Raw genomic sequence first — 12067 nt, 5'->3', positions numbered from 1 at the left:
CCATTACCAGATGCATCAGAGGATAATTCAAAATCAGTGATGGAGATAATCAGCTAACACTGGGAAGCAGAATTTTAGTCCTACAGATTGAATGTGAAATGCAGCCTGGAAAACTAAAAAGGTGTTTTCCTACTAGTTTGTGGGGTCACCACTGGCTGAATGCTTTGTATTCACCAGTAGGGTTTGACCCCAAGATTTCCACCCATTCTTGCTTCATATTTAAAAAAACAAAACAAAACAAAACAAAAAAAAAAAAAAAAAACCAAAAAAAACCCCAAAAAAAACAAAATCCACCAAAAATAACCTCAAAAAACCAAAACAAAACACAAAAAAAATCCAACCAAACAAAAACCTTGGGGAAATATTTGAAGAGCTGGAATTCTCTGCCTATTTTTTATTATTTATTTTTAATTTGAAGGTGTTAGCGGAACAGGTTTTTTTCTCCCCTGGGCAGGATAGTTTGCAGTATTTCACGTCTGTCTGCATGCGCACAAATGTGGGGAATAATTGTATGGATTGCTGGCTCAAAGTAAGCTTCTGTTCCCTTCTGGAAATCTTGGGTTAAAAAGAAAATGTGGGTTTGGTATCTAAAATGGTACTGGGGAAGCAATGAAACAGGATTTAATGCTTACGCAAAAGAAAACCCATTAATAAAATTGACACATTCCCATCACCACAACTGGTGGTGGGGCAATAATCCTTTGTGAAGTTTCAAGAGCCCTTGCTTTATGGCTCCCACGAGCCCCTTGACAGAGCATGGGGCTCTATAGAAATAAAGCCTTGGTCTGTCAGTGCTCATTAATCAGATGGATGAATGGACTGCAGGAGCTGCAGCTCTCAGGGTTGTTTGGCTTTCTCTGGTGTGATGGGGGTGCCCTGCTGCCCTCTGAGCATCCAAGATTGTTGGCTGTGTGACTTGACTTCCCATGTAACTGTCACACATGCTGACTTTTGATGCGTATCTCTGGTAAAATTTGCAGGCGGGTCCTCTGGGGAGCAAAGAAACCTCAGAATAGAAGCGTAGAAGTAAAGTGCTGTCAGGGCAGAGGTCCAAAGCCCTCCTCTTTCCTTCTTCCATGTATATAGGGCAGGTTGCACGTGCTTTTACATTCTTTGAAAACTCAAGTTCTCTCCTAGGCAGACAGTGCAGCACGATCCTTGTGGGGTTTTACCTCCAGAAGCTGTCACTGAAGACAAATCTGCGGGCTATGAAGGAGAGAGCACAGGATCAGCCATTCTGTGTCCTTGGAGAACGACACGTATTTTTTTGCTGAGGAGGTGGCAGAGGACAGAGATTGCCAGAAAACCCTTTTTTTTATGGTAACTGAAGTAATGAACTCAAATGAAAGGAATAAAATAGAGGTTTAGAGTGGAAGTGCCATTTCAGTTTTAACTACAGTGTTGCTACTGCAAAGCTATAAATTAGAGCAGGGTAGTCAGGTAGGATGAAATAAAGGAAGAAAAGCAGGGTCCTGGGTAATAGGAAGCTCAGAAGAGCCCAACCTCTGGTAATTGCTGTACATCCCCCACTGGCATGGTCTCTCTCAGCTGGTAATTAGCAGGGCTGGCAGGAAGATGCAAAGAACAACTTGCTCAGGAGGGTGTGTGCTTTCCTGGCTGGGCAGGAAACTCGTTTTTGCTGATGATTAAGTGCCTGCTTTTCCAGTCTTGGACCAGAGATTTGTAGCTGATTACTACAGCATGTTTTTCTGACAGTGATACTTAGAGAAATCCATAGGCCACCATGCAGTGTCTTCTCCAATAAATATTCCTCATATTTTTTACCTTCAGCTATTCCAGGCCTCTATAACCATCTTTGTGACCCAGAAATTCTACCATCTTTCTGTGCACAGGCAGGGAGAAGCCTGTTGAACTCATTGGCCTAGTCAATCTCAATATCATCTATTTTTTTCTCCTTCTGCTTTATTTTCTTGTGAGTAGAAGTTCCTTTCTAAGAGTTCATGGAAGGCTGGAGGGATGCTGGATTAAGAGAATAGGGAAAACATAGTAACTCTTCTTAAAGACCAAAAAAGACTCAGGAAATATTAATGCGGGTCAATTGGTAGTTAATAATGCCTTACAGACAATGAATAAGCAATAGGTTAATCCCGCAGAACACAAAGATAATCTATATATTTTTATTTAGTGTTGCAGCAGATGGAGCTGCACAAGATTCAAGTGCAACCTCCCTGACTTTTGCTGCTCTGTAGGTCAGCACTGCCTCATTGCTGCTGCTCACAAGTGCCCACTGTGGCTGGGAGGCTACCTATAAACATGAAAAAGAAGGTGAGTCAAGGAGCTGCTAAATCCCTGGGCATAAAGGACATCATTAGTTCAGAGCTTGCTGTGCTCTGGTATGTAAGAAAATGCTTTATTTCCTCTGGAAACCACCTTTCATTTCCAAGAACCCTCCTGTACTTCAGTGGCTTTGGAGGCTCTAGGCCAGGCTTCCAGCTTGCCTGCATTCATGGCAACTCTCAAATGAGATCCTATGCCAATTTACACTCGTGAGAATGTGTCCCTGTTTGTAAAGTACCAGCTGTGCATTGTCTTACAGCTGCCTTGTGTCTGCCACACAATGAAGGGAAGAGTGGAAGTGGAACAAAGTGATAGCCAATCATTGCTGAAAACCTGCACAATTATAGAATTATAAAGAACATCTGAATAATTTTACCTGTGGGTAAAATTCACCGAGCTGAACTTGGTCAGCTTGAGGGTGCTTTGTCAGGTAGCTGAAAGCCTCATACATTTATGGATGAATGTCTGTCAGACCTGCTTCCTCCTTGTGGCAAACCAGAAATGCTTCCACAGCTCTAATGTCACAAACACAGCGTGTGCTGCTCAAGGTGAAGTTGTTCTTGTCACAGAGAGCTGCTAGGTGTCTTGTAAGGGGGTGTTCCTGGGGAATTGACTTCCTACAGCCTCTTTCATTCTGGAAAATGCTGAGTCACTTAGCAGACAGAGGTCTGCACTTTTTGAGATGAGTTCAGGGAGTTTCTGGCTGGATGTGTCATCTGCTGCTGCGTGATTCAAGCAGGATGTCTCTGAATGGCTTGTAGTGCCCTCATAATACAGCACTTACTTTCCTTGCAGGGCAAGGATTACAGCACTGCTCTGAGTTGGGAAACTAAGCATTGCTTCTCAACACAGCTTGATCTCTGCCTATTTTTCAAGTTACAAAATGGAGTGTGCCCAAAAAAAGCAATTGTATTTTAACTTAGACTTCTTTTCCCCATTCCTCACCTCAACCTGCTGTAGTGCCCATGCCTGGTAATGCTGTGTAATTATGGCCTGAGATTTATTCACCTGAGTCACAGGAGCTCTTCAGCTTTATCCTGCAACACAGTGAGCAGGAAACTTGCATTGAAATGGATATTTTTCTCAGGCAGAACTTCTCTTCTTGAATTTGAGTAGGACAGAGTTTTTGGGTTTTTTCCCCCACAATACATAGAGACTATAGGTATCAACCACTTTGATCTCTCTTTGTAAATCTAGTCCATGACAATCTTGCATTTCTTTGCTCAGCACAGGGCTCAAGACACCTCCATGTGCTGTGTCATCCCCTTGCATTGCCTGCAGTGGAGAGAGGTGCTTGAAAGCCCCACATGCAGCAGGGCCTCACTCCTGCCTCTCTGAGAGCTGATGGGATCACAGCCCAGCATCAAAAGGTTGCAGTAAATCAATAGTCACAAATCTGCACTCATAAATCTCTGTGCACAGAAGAGCTACAGAGGGGCCTCTGTGCAGGGCCTTACAGACAGATCTCGTTCATGAAAGACCTTGCCTGGTTACTGTGGCACAGACAGCTGTAATGACAGAATATCAGTGCTATGGTGAGGAGCCCTTATCAGGCTGTTTGTGCTGATATGATGTGCACCTGCCTGTCATTGCCACAACTTATCCCCTCGCCAGCTCTCTTCAGTTTAGTCTTTGTGTTAGTTCTCATACAGTAAAACTAAAGGGAGTGGGAGGGAACACCCCAGCAATCAGTGCAGTGGAAGGAATTTCTGGAAAAAGTGAGATAATAGGTTTTTTGACTGGTATCCTTGGAGAATCTGGATAGTCATGTGTGAATTATTTCAAGGGACAAAGATCTAACCTCTGGATGTTTTCTGTGGAACCTCATCTTTTATGGCAGGGGAGCAATTTTACAGGGACAAGTCACACATGGATTAGGTAAAATATCTTGTATTCAGATGTTAGGTGTGTCTTCACATCTTGTCTGGTCCTCTTAAATCTTGTGGAGAGATTTCCATATAATTCAGAGACTTCTTTCCAGTTTTTGGGTAAGGTTCAAGCCTGATATACTCTCTCCTGCTGGAAAGCAAGCAGCCAGTGCTCCTCCCAGGCTTGGAGCATCTCGGGTCAGAAGTGTTGTACTGCAGTGCCAGCTTTATCTCAGTGGGCTTCAGCTGCTCCAGCTCCCTGCCCTGCAGATGGGCAGGTGCACTCCCTGTCCCCTCTGTGTCAGAGGGCCTCCTGCATCCCTGGAATTCTCCTTGTGGAGATGTAGCTCTTTGCTGAGGGCAGGGACACCAAAGCTGGTGTGACAAGTGCAGGTCAGTGCTGCCCAGGGCACTGCTGGAGCAGCTTGCAGAAGCACACTGCTATAGATCATCCTTTCCTGGCTGCTCCAGTTTGCCTGAGGAAATAAATCACTTGGCTGCAGGTGAGAAGCCATGTGGTTTGACACATATTCACTTTTTTCTTAAAGGAAAGAGGACTGTGCTTGTGAAAAGATGGGACAGTGCTGTGCCCTTGATTCGCTGTTGGATGTGGAAGTGATTTAAAATAGGATAAAAGATACACAGGGAAGTGTGCAAACTGCAGAGCATAACTTGATGTATTTAAAACTGGAACATACATAGAGTATTACCTTCAGTACAGGTTGCTGTCTGATTTTGAGCCCTGGGCTTAGGTCCCTTTGCAAGGCACTTACCAGAGGGCATGCATGAAAAGTAAATATTTTTTTACCTGTAACTTTTTGTTCAGGTGACAAAAAATCCACAAAGTCACAGAAAATAGATCTTCGGTTGGGTTTCTAATTTGGTTTTTTAATTTTTGTAAGAGTGTAACCTTTGAGCTTGCAGAGGTTTATCTCCCACTGTTATTTTAATATTTAGTTCCTGGTCTGGATTTCTCCAAGGACTTGAGCTGAGACCATTTAGGAACCTCAGGTCCAGTAGATGACTAGAGGCCAGGGTCTCTAAAGATTTGGCTCTGTAGCTAAAGCTGTACTGATAAACTAACAGAAGGAGAGGGAAAGAGAAAACATATGATTATCAATGGTGTTACTGATACTCCTGATCAATACAGAGTTTTTATAATCTGAAATGCAATCTCTATAGTCCCAAATTGGGGTTTGTTTTTATTTCTCCTCTATTGAAAAGCTTTTACAGCATGGTAAGAGTACTTGTTTACTGCTAATTATCAGAGTCTGAGCAGCCTCTCTTGGCCAGCATTTTATCTCTTCAGATTTTCTTGGGTTTCTGCATATGCAGCTCAGAGCTAGGTTTCCTTTCTGAATCAAGCATTGCACTCACAGATTCTGTAATGCACTACAACCAACAGGTTTCTGTGTTTAATTTTTTAAAATTTTGGTTTTTGTTTTTTTTCCCCCAAAATCTTACAGGAGTTGTGCTTTCATACTGCAATATCTCAAGTGACCCTCATCTGAACAGGGATTCAGGGATTCATTGCCTGAATACTGCTTACAGATAGTTTTGTTTCTTGAGTTAGTGTTGCTTCTCTTAGATATTTTTGTTTTGTCAGTTTAAATCATGTCATTTACAAGTACAGAAATCCCTTCTTGTGCTCTTTTCTTCGGCATAAAATACTGTTTGAACCAGAACTCTGTATTTTACCTCCTGAGACATTAACTTTTTCCTACATGTGCCTTTAGGCACATGAAGAATTTGCTTGTAGTGGCTCTAGAGCAGCAGGAGATCGTGTCCTATGGAACTTATTACTCTTCCTTGATTAGGCATGAGCTCATGGCAAATACCTGAAACAGTGAGGGGGCTTTGAGGGTGAGAATTGGAGAGGCTTGGCACTGCAGGGGCTGGTGCTGAGTGATCCCAGCTACACCAACAACCTTGATCTCAGCTGGAACTCCCTGGAGGGGAACTGGAGCATGTCCCTGCAGTCAGGTGCAGAGCCACGTTCCAGAAGGAAGGACAATTGGCTGGGTATAAATAGTGCTTTGTTTTGATAGCTGAAGATGAGTCCATGTGATTTGGCCTCTCCTTTTTTTAGATGGACCATTCTCTGAAAAGCTGTGTGACCTATGTGTTGCTTCAACTGCAAAACCTGCCAGACCTGGATAGCAGTTCTTGTTTCAGATTTGCTTTCCTGTTTGACTGTATTTTAGTTGTAAGATTTTACTGTTATGTAGGCTTTGGAATTAAAATACTTGGCCTCTGATTTTATCGCCATGCCAGTGGGTCAATGAATTGGAATCTGCACTAAGTTGCAGGATTCCTGGTTTTGACTCCATTCCCCTTCTCAGTTGTGTTTATGATACATGAATAAAAAAGGAGGAGGTGTTAAATTGTTAAAATTGAGCTTCAAGAACTACAGCAGGGGCGGGGAGAGAAAAAGGTGCTTGTGCTCAGGTGTTTGAGGCAGTGCAAGTTTTATGTTGGTGTCTCTGCATATATGCAATGCTTGAATCTGCTCTGTGTTTATCTTATATCCTTCTTAGGTTATTTATAACTCTTGTATGTCTATTTCTGTCTTGGCATTTAGGAATAAATTAGGTTTTACTGTTCCTTGGTACTTTAGAGTGCTAATGGGACTTATGTGTATTTTAAAGGACCAAAGAGCCAAGACGTTTCACTAGGCAGACAAATATTTTTTTATTAAAGAGATAGTGAATAAATAAATTAATGCCTTTGCAAGAACTCATTTATTAATGGACAGAGCTATGAAATCAATCAGCTAAAGTGCTAGTGACAGACATCCTGTCTCAAACATTCACTCTGTGTTGGCTGACTCATGCTTGGAAATGTTGCAGCTTCACTTGGGACAGTATTTTTTTAGTCAAGAATATCAAACAGTGATATAGATTTTAATTTATTTTTTAAGTTTTCCCACTTTTAATTTGTCTTGGGAAACAGTTGTTTTATCATGTTCTGGTAATGGGAGTCCTTCAATACAGCCAAAAGCTGGTCCTCCCTTTGAGTTATCCTGTAGCTGTCATAAATGTGTCCAGCTTCTTTTAATCCAGCAAACTGCTGTGGGAGTTTTTATCATTTTCACTGTTTTCCTCTGAATTCATAATCACTGCTATCTTTCTGGTCATAGTCCTGAACATTAACTCACTAATAATCATGTACCTTCACTGCCTGAGCCTGGAAATTCAACTGAGTTCAGACACAAACTGGCACATGTGGCAAAAACTCAGGGATAAAGTTTAGGCTGTATTACAAAACTGAGTGTGCATGGTTACTTTCCTTTGATATTAAAGGCAATCCTAATATTAAAGAAAGTTCTTGTTGAGGTGCAAAATCAGTTTTGAAAAATTTCAGAATGCTTTCTTGAAAATGGTCATGTTTTTCAATCAAGAAACAGTTTTCTGATAGTCCTATGAGGTTCCTCATAGTCAGAGAATTTCTGCCTGTATCTGGTCCATTTATGCAAATATACATTATGTCTCTCTATATAGGCATACAAACATGCCTAAACACATACTGGTTTATTATGCTATCAAGTTTCAGCTTTCCTTGCTACAGAAGATGTGCAGACAGCTTTTTGGATTATTTTGTTCCAGCTGTCTTAGCTTATGACTCTGCAAATTGCATTTTGCTGGTAATTTCTGCTCATGTTTCTAATCCCTCTAAATCTGGAGTTTTCATTACATGCTGTTTCCTGATCATTGTTCTAAGTATTAAATAGGACTAGCAATGATGCCTCCAAGCCTCAGTTATTTGTCATTTTGTATTATCTTTTCTTTGCACAATTTAAGATATCTTGTATTTTGTAGGATAGGTTTCACCTCCAACATTATAATAATTAATTAAGAGGAAATTTATGCAATCTAGTTTTGAATCTCTAAAAGCCACATCTTTTAAATCTGCTTAAGGCCTCCACTTACTAATCTTGTTTGTCAATAATAATAATGCAAACATCTCAGAATCTGCCTGTTGCAAGCTCATTCTAGTTTCTTCTGGAATTTGAGAGTTGAGGCTGTTGCTGGTTCCAGGATATCTGTATCTCTTTGCTCAATTTAAAGTGTAGCTGTGTCCTTATTCTGTATGAACAGAATTCTGGTGTCAGAAAAATGTATTACATGTTCTAAAGCTACTCTGCAATTACTAGCTGTGCCAGACTATAAAATAGTGTGTTGGCAGGTCTCTGGACTTGTTAGGAAAGTTACAGGGAGAGAATAGAAATCTCCACAAGAAATATAGGAATTTGAAAGTCTTCACTTCTGGTGAAACAAGAGAAGCTTGGTTTCAGAGTATTCTTTCCGAAGCAGCAAATAATTTCAGAAAAACTTGCAAATGGGCAAGAGCAATGTGAGATGCTTGAAAACTTTTACCAAAAGTTTATAGTGAAAATTTTATTTCTGCTCGTGAGGATTGACACCCCCTTCTCCCAGCTGTGTTTGCCAAAAACTGCTCTGTATTATTGGCTATTACTGGTTTGTGAAGGTCTGACTTACAGAAGGCTGGTTTTTATTTTTGTGTCTTCTTGCTGATGGTCCAAGCAATTATTTATTCTCTGCTCATGCAGTGAATGTCATGTGGCTCCTGCAGTAGGAGCTGAATTTCAGAACTGGTCTGTGTGAATGTAGAGATGGGAAATTCAGTTTTTCCTGCCTGCTTGCTGAAGACATTGTTGTGATGGTGTTCAGATTCCTCTTCCTGGCTCTGTTCTCATCCTCAGGACTTTGCCTGGCTCAGTAGGTTTCAAGCAGGGTTTAGGTTTTTAGGTCCAAAATAGTGACTTAATTCAGCCTTTTCAAACTTTAAATTTATCTTCAATTCTTATGAACCTGAAAATGACTAAATATGTCTGCACTTTTTGTCATTTTGGGTTTTTTCACCATTTTGGACAGTAGTGGGATGAAGTGGATCTTAGTCTACACTGCCCTTGTCTGCATGTAGACAAAGAAAAGGCTGCAATTCAATGTGGGTGGGTATGGAGGGAGGCTTAATTTAATTCACTCTGTGGTGCTCAGAACAAGTTCAGTGCTGGGAGTTTAAAAAGAAAATACAAAAACCATAGTTTATATTCCTTTTATAATCTATTCCAAAATTGAGATGCAAATCTGTAGGCACAGTCCAGAGTAACAGTCAGTGGATGTATTTCCTTATTCCATTATTCATCTCTTTCACAGGATTCTTTTGTTTCTGAATGCAAAAGACTCCCTAAGTCTTCACTACAAAATAGGATGTTAAGATGAACTTTTATATGTCTCAAAAAATTATGGAAAGCTGTGTCTGTCAGTTATTTTGGCTTTTTTTTGTTTTTCAGGTTAATGAAAAATCACCTTTACAAAGCACTGTTGTGTCCGTTTTAATTTTACCCTTGTTTTCTTTTGACTTGATATCTGTGCCTTTCTTATAGGCATAATTTATGTTCTGTGGTGTTAATTAGAATGAGCACATACAGCAGGCAGGATAGTTTAGCTTGTGTGTACAGTTAGAAATCAGATTTTTGGGCCAATGACTGCATTTTTGGCATGGAAAGCATAGGGACATATGGCCATGTGATTGAATGCAAAAGAGCTAATTTAGTTTGAAACTCTTCTGACCATGTCTCAGAATGAGGGTGAGAAATAAGTCACAGATTTGTATAAATTAAGGCTGTAAATGACTACTGTGATTATTTAGTGAGCATTGACTTCTCCTGGATGCTGGTTTTCAATCCAGCACCTTTGCTTCAATTAGACCAGGTGCTGTGTTTAAACCTATGCAATTGTGATTTCAAGGTGTCCAGAGAAGGAAAATCCTGGGTAAGCTGGTAATGAACCTTTCCATAACAAATGTATCTCCTGTTTCTTATCTGAATATGCCTGTCTTCAGTTCAGCTATTGCAGCCCTGTTCTCCCTTTAATTAGGACACTTAAGGGCTTTCCTTGCCCTTAAATGCTGCTCTCCCTCCAGATCTCTACTACACCACAACTAAATCCTCAGATTATAACATTATAATATAATAAGGTATATTTATATATGTGTGTGTTTTATACATATAAATAATATAAATTATAGTAATCCTCAGATTATAATATTGAGATTTCTTATCTGAATATGCCTGTCTTCAGTCATTGCAGCCCTGTTCTCTCTTTAATTAGGACACTGAAGGGCTTTCTCTGCCATCAAATTCTACTCTCCCTTCAGATCCCTATTACACCACAATGAAATCCTCAGATTATAATAATATAATATTATTATATAATTTATATATTATATGTGTTATATACGTATAATAATCCTCAGATTGTAATATTCAGATTTCTTATCTGAATATGCCTATCTTCAGGTTCAGCTATTGCAGCCTTGTTCTCTCTTTAATTAGGACACTGAAAAGCTTTCCCTGCCATCAAATGCTGCTCTCCCTCCCTATTACACCACAATGAAATCATCCCCTGACCACATCTCAAGGATAAACAACTTTTGGAACTTTTCAAAATCTTAACTGTTTCGTTGTTGTTTCTTTATAAATATTTGCAATTTTTCCATATTCTAATTTAAAGCTGGGTGTCAGAACTGTATGTGGCATTCCTTTTTCTGTAGACAAGTGCAAGATTGAAATACTTCTTTACATCTCAGTGTTTCTTTGCTTTAGAGTGTGTATCTCTTTCAAGCTGTTGCAGTCTGTGCTCAGTTTTCCATTCTTGAGTGTCTGATAGATGTAAATTGGCTATGAAAATCCTGCCCTTAGCTGCACCTTCCCTGCTAAAGAAAGACAGCACAAATCACTGCTGTTATCAGAAAACTCCAAGACTTTGGAAACCTGTATCACCATCTGAGGTATTTAAAGATTTGCTGTGTCTGTGGTTTTGGTCACAGGTCTACAACAGAATTTCAAAATATGCAATCTTGGGTAGAGCCCTTTGAAAGCAGGCAAAGAGGGAGCTCAGGGGAGGAAGAGGTGAGAAAAGCTGGTGGCAGGGATGTGAGTTTGATGCAGTGATTAAAGTTTGGCAAAGCACCATGGGGATTGTGATGCCTTCTGTTCCCTGTGTCTCCATTTGATTGCATCCTCTTGGGATCAGTGACAGCTCGATGTTCCAGTGGACTTGGAGACAGCACTAGATAGCAGCTCAGTAGCTTTGAGGGTGAATTTTGCACCTTTCAGTCCTGCTCTTTTCCTCTTTAGTGGCAGATTAAGGATTGCAAGGCCAGGGATAAGGCATGAAAAACCCATTTTGTCCATGTTTGAGGTTAAACTTCCTCCCTGCCTTCCTGTGTTGAGCTGTGCCCCTGTCCCCTGCCACTCGTGCCTCAGAGGCTGGTTGACTGCAGTCTCTCTGTGACAATTCATTATTTACCACTCCACTTTTTAGTCACCTGTAGACTTCATGGAAACATTTTAATGTTAGCATTTTATCAAGTTATTGACAACATTTTAAAATAGATATTTATTAAGCAATCACTTTGGCTTTCACACTTGAAACAATCTCTTAACAATGCCAAATTACAGATAAAATTTTACTTTGAGAGCTCTATAATTGGATGGATTTAAATTGATTTATGGCCAGTCACATGCTCTTTGATATAATCCTGGTTCCTAGCTCTATTCAACAACTCTCAGAATCCAGAACAAAGTTTATATTAGGTGCAGCCAAAGAAAAGTGGGCTTATGTCAAGGGCTTCTGAAAATCCTCCTTCATAAAGAGAGTGTAAGCGGCTAGAACTGTTGTTTCATTTAAATGGCAAACAGAAGAAACTAATAAATACAGATTACCTAAATAAATCAAAGTCAGGATGCTTCTGTTGAAATGCAAATCTGCTGTCATAAAAATTTCTATAAAGTTATCTAATTTCCATAAGCAGGCTTTCTATTGGATAATGATTTATTCATCTAATGTTTTGCCAGAGATCTTAGCTAGCTCCAA

This window comes from Melospiza melodia, chromosome 9 (assembly GCF_035770615.1).
Source record: "Melospiza melodia melodia isolate bMelMel2 chromosome 9, bMelMel2.pri, whole genome shotgun sequence".
Classification (NCBI taxonomy): domain Eukaryota; kingdom Metazoa; phylum Chordata; class Aves; order Passeriformes; family Passerellidae; genus Melospiza; species Melospiza melodia.
This window is presented reverse-complemented; position numbering follows the sequence as displayed.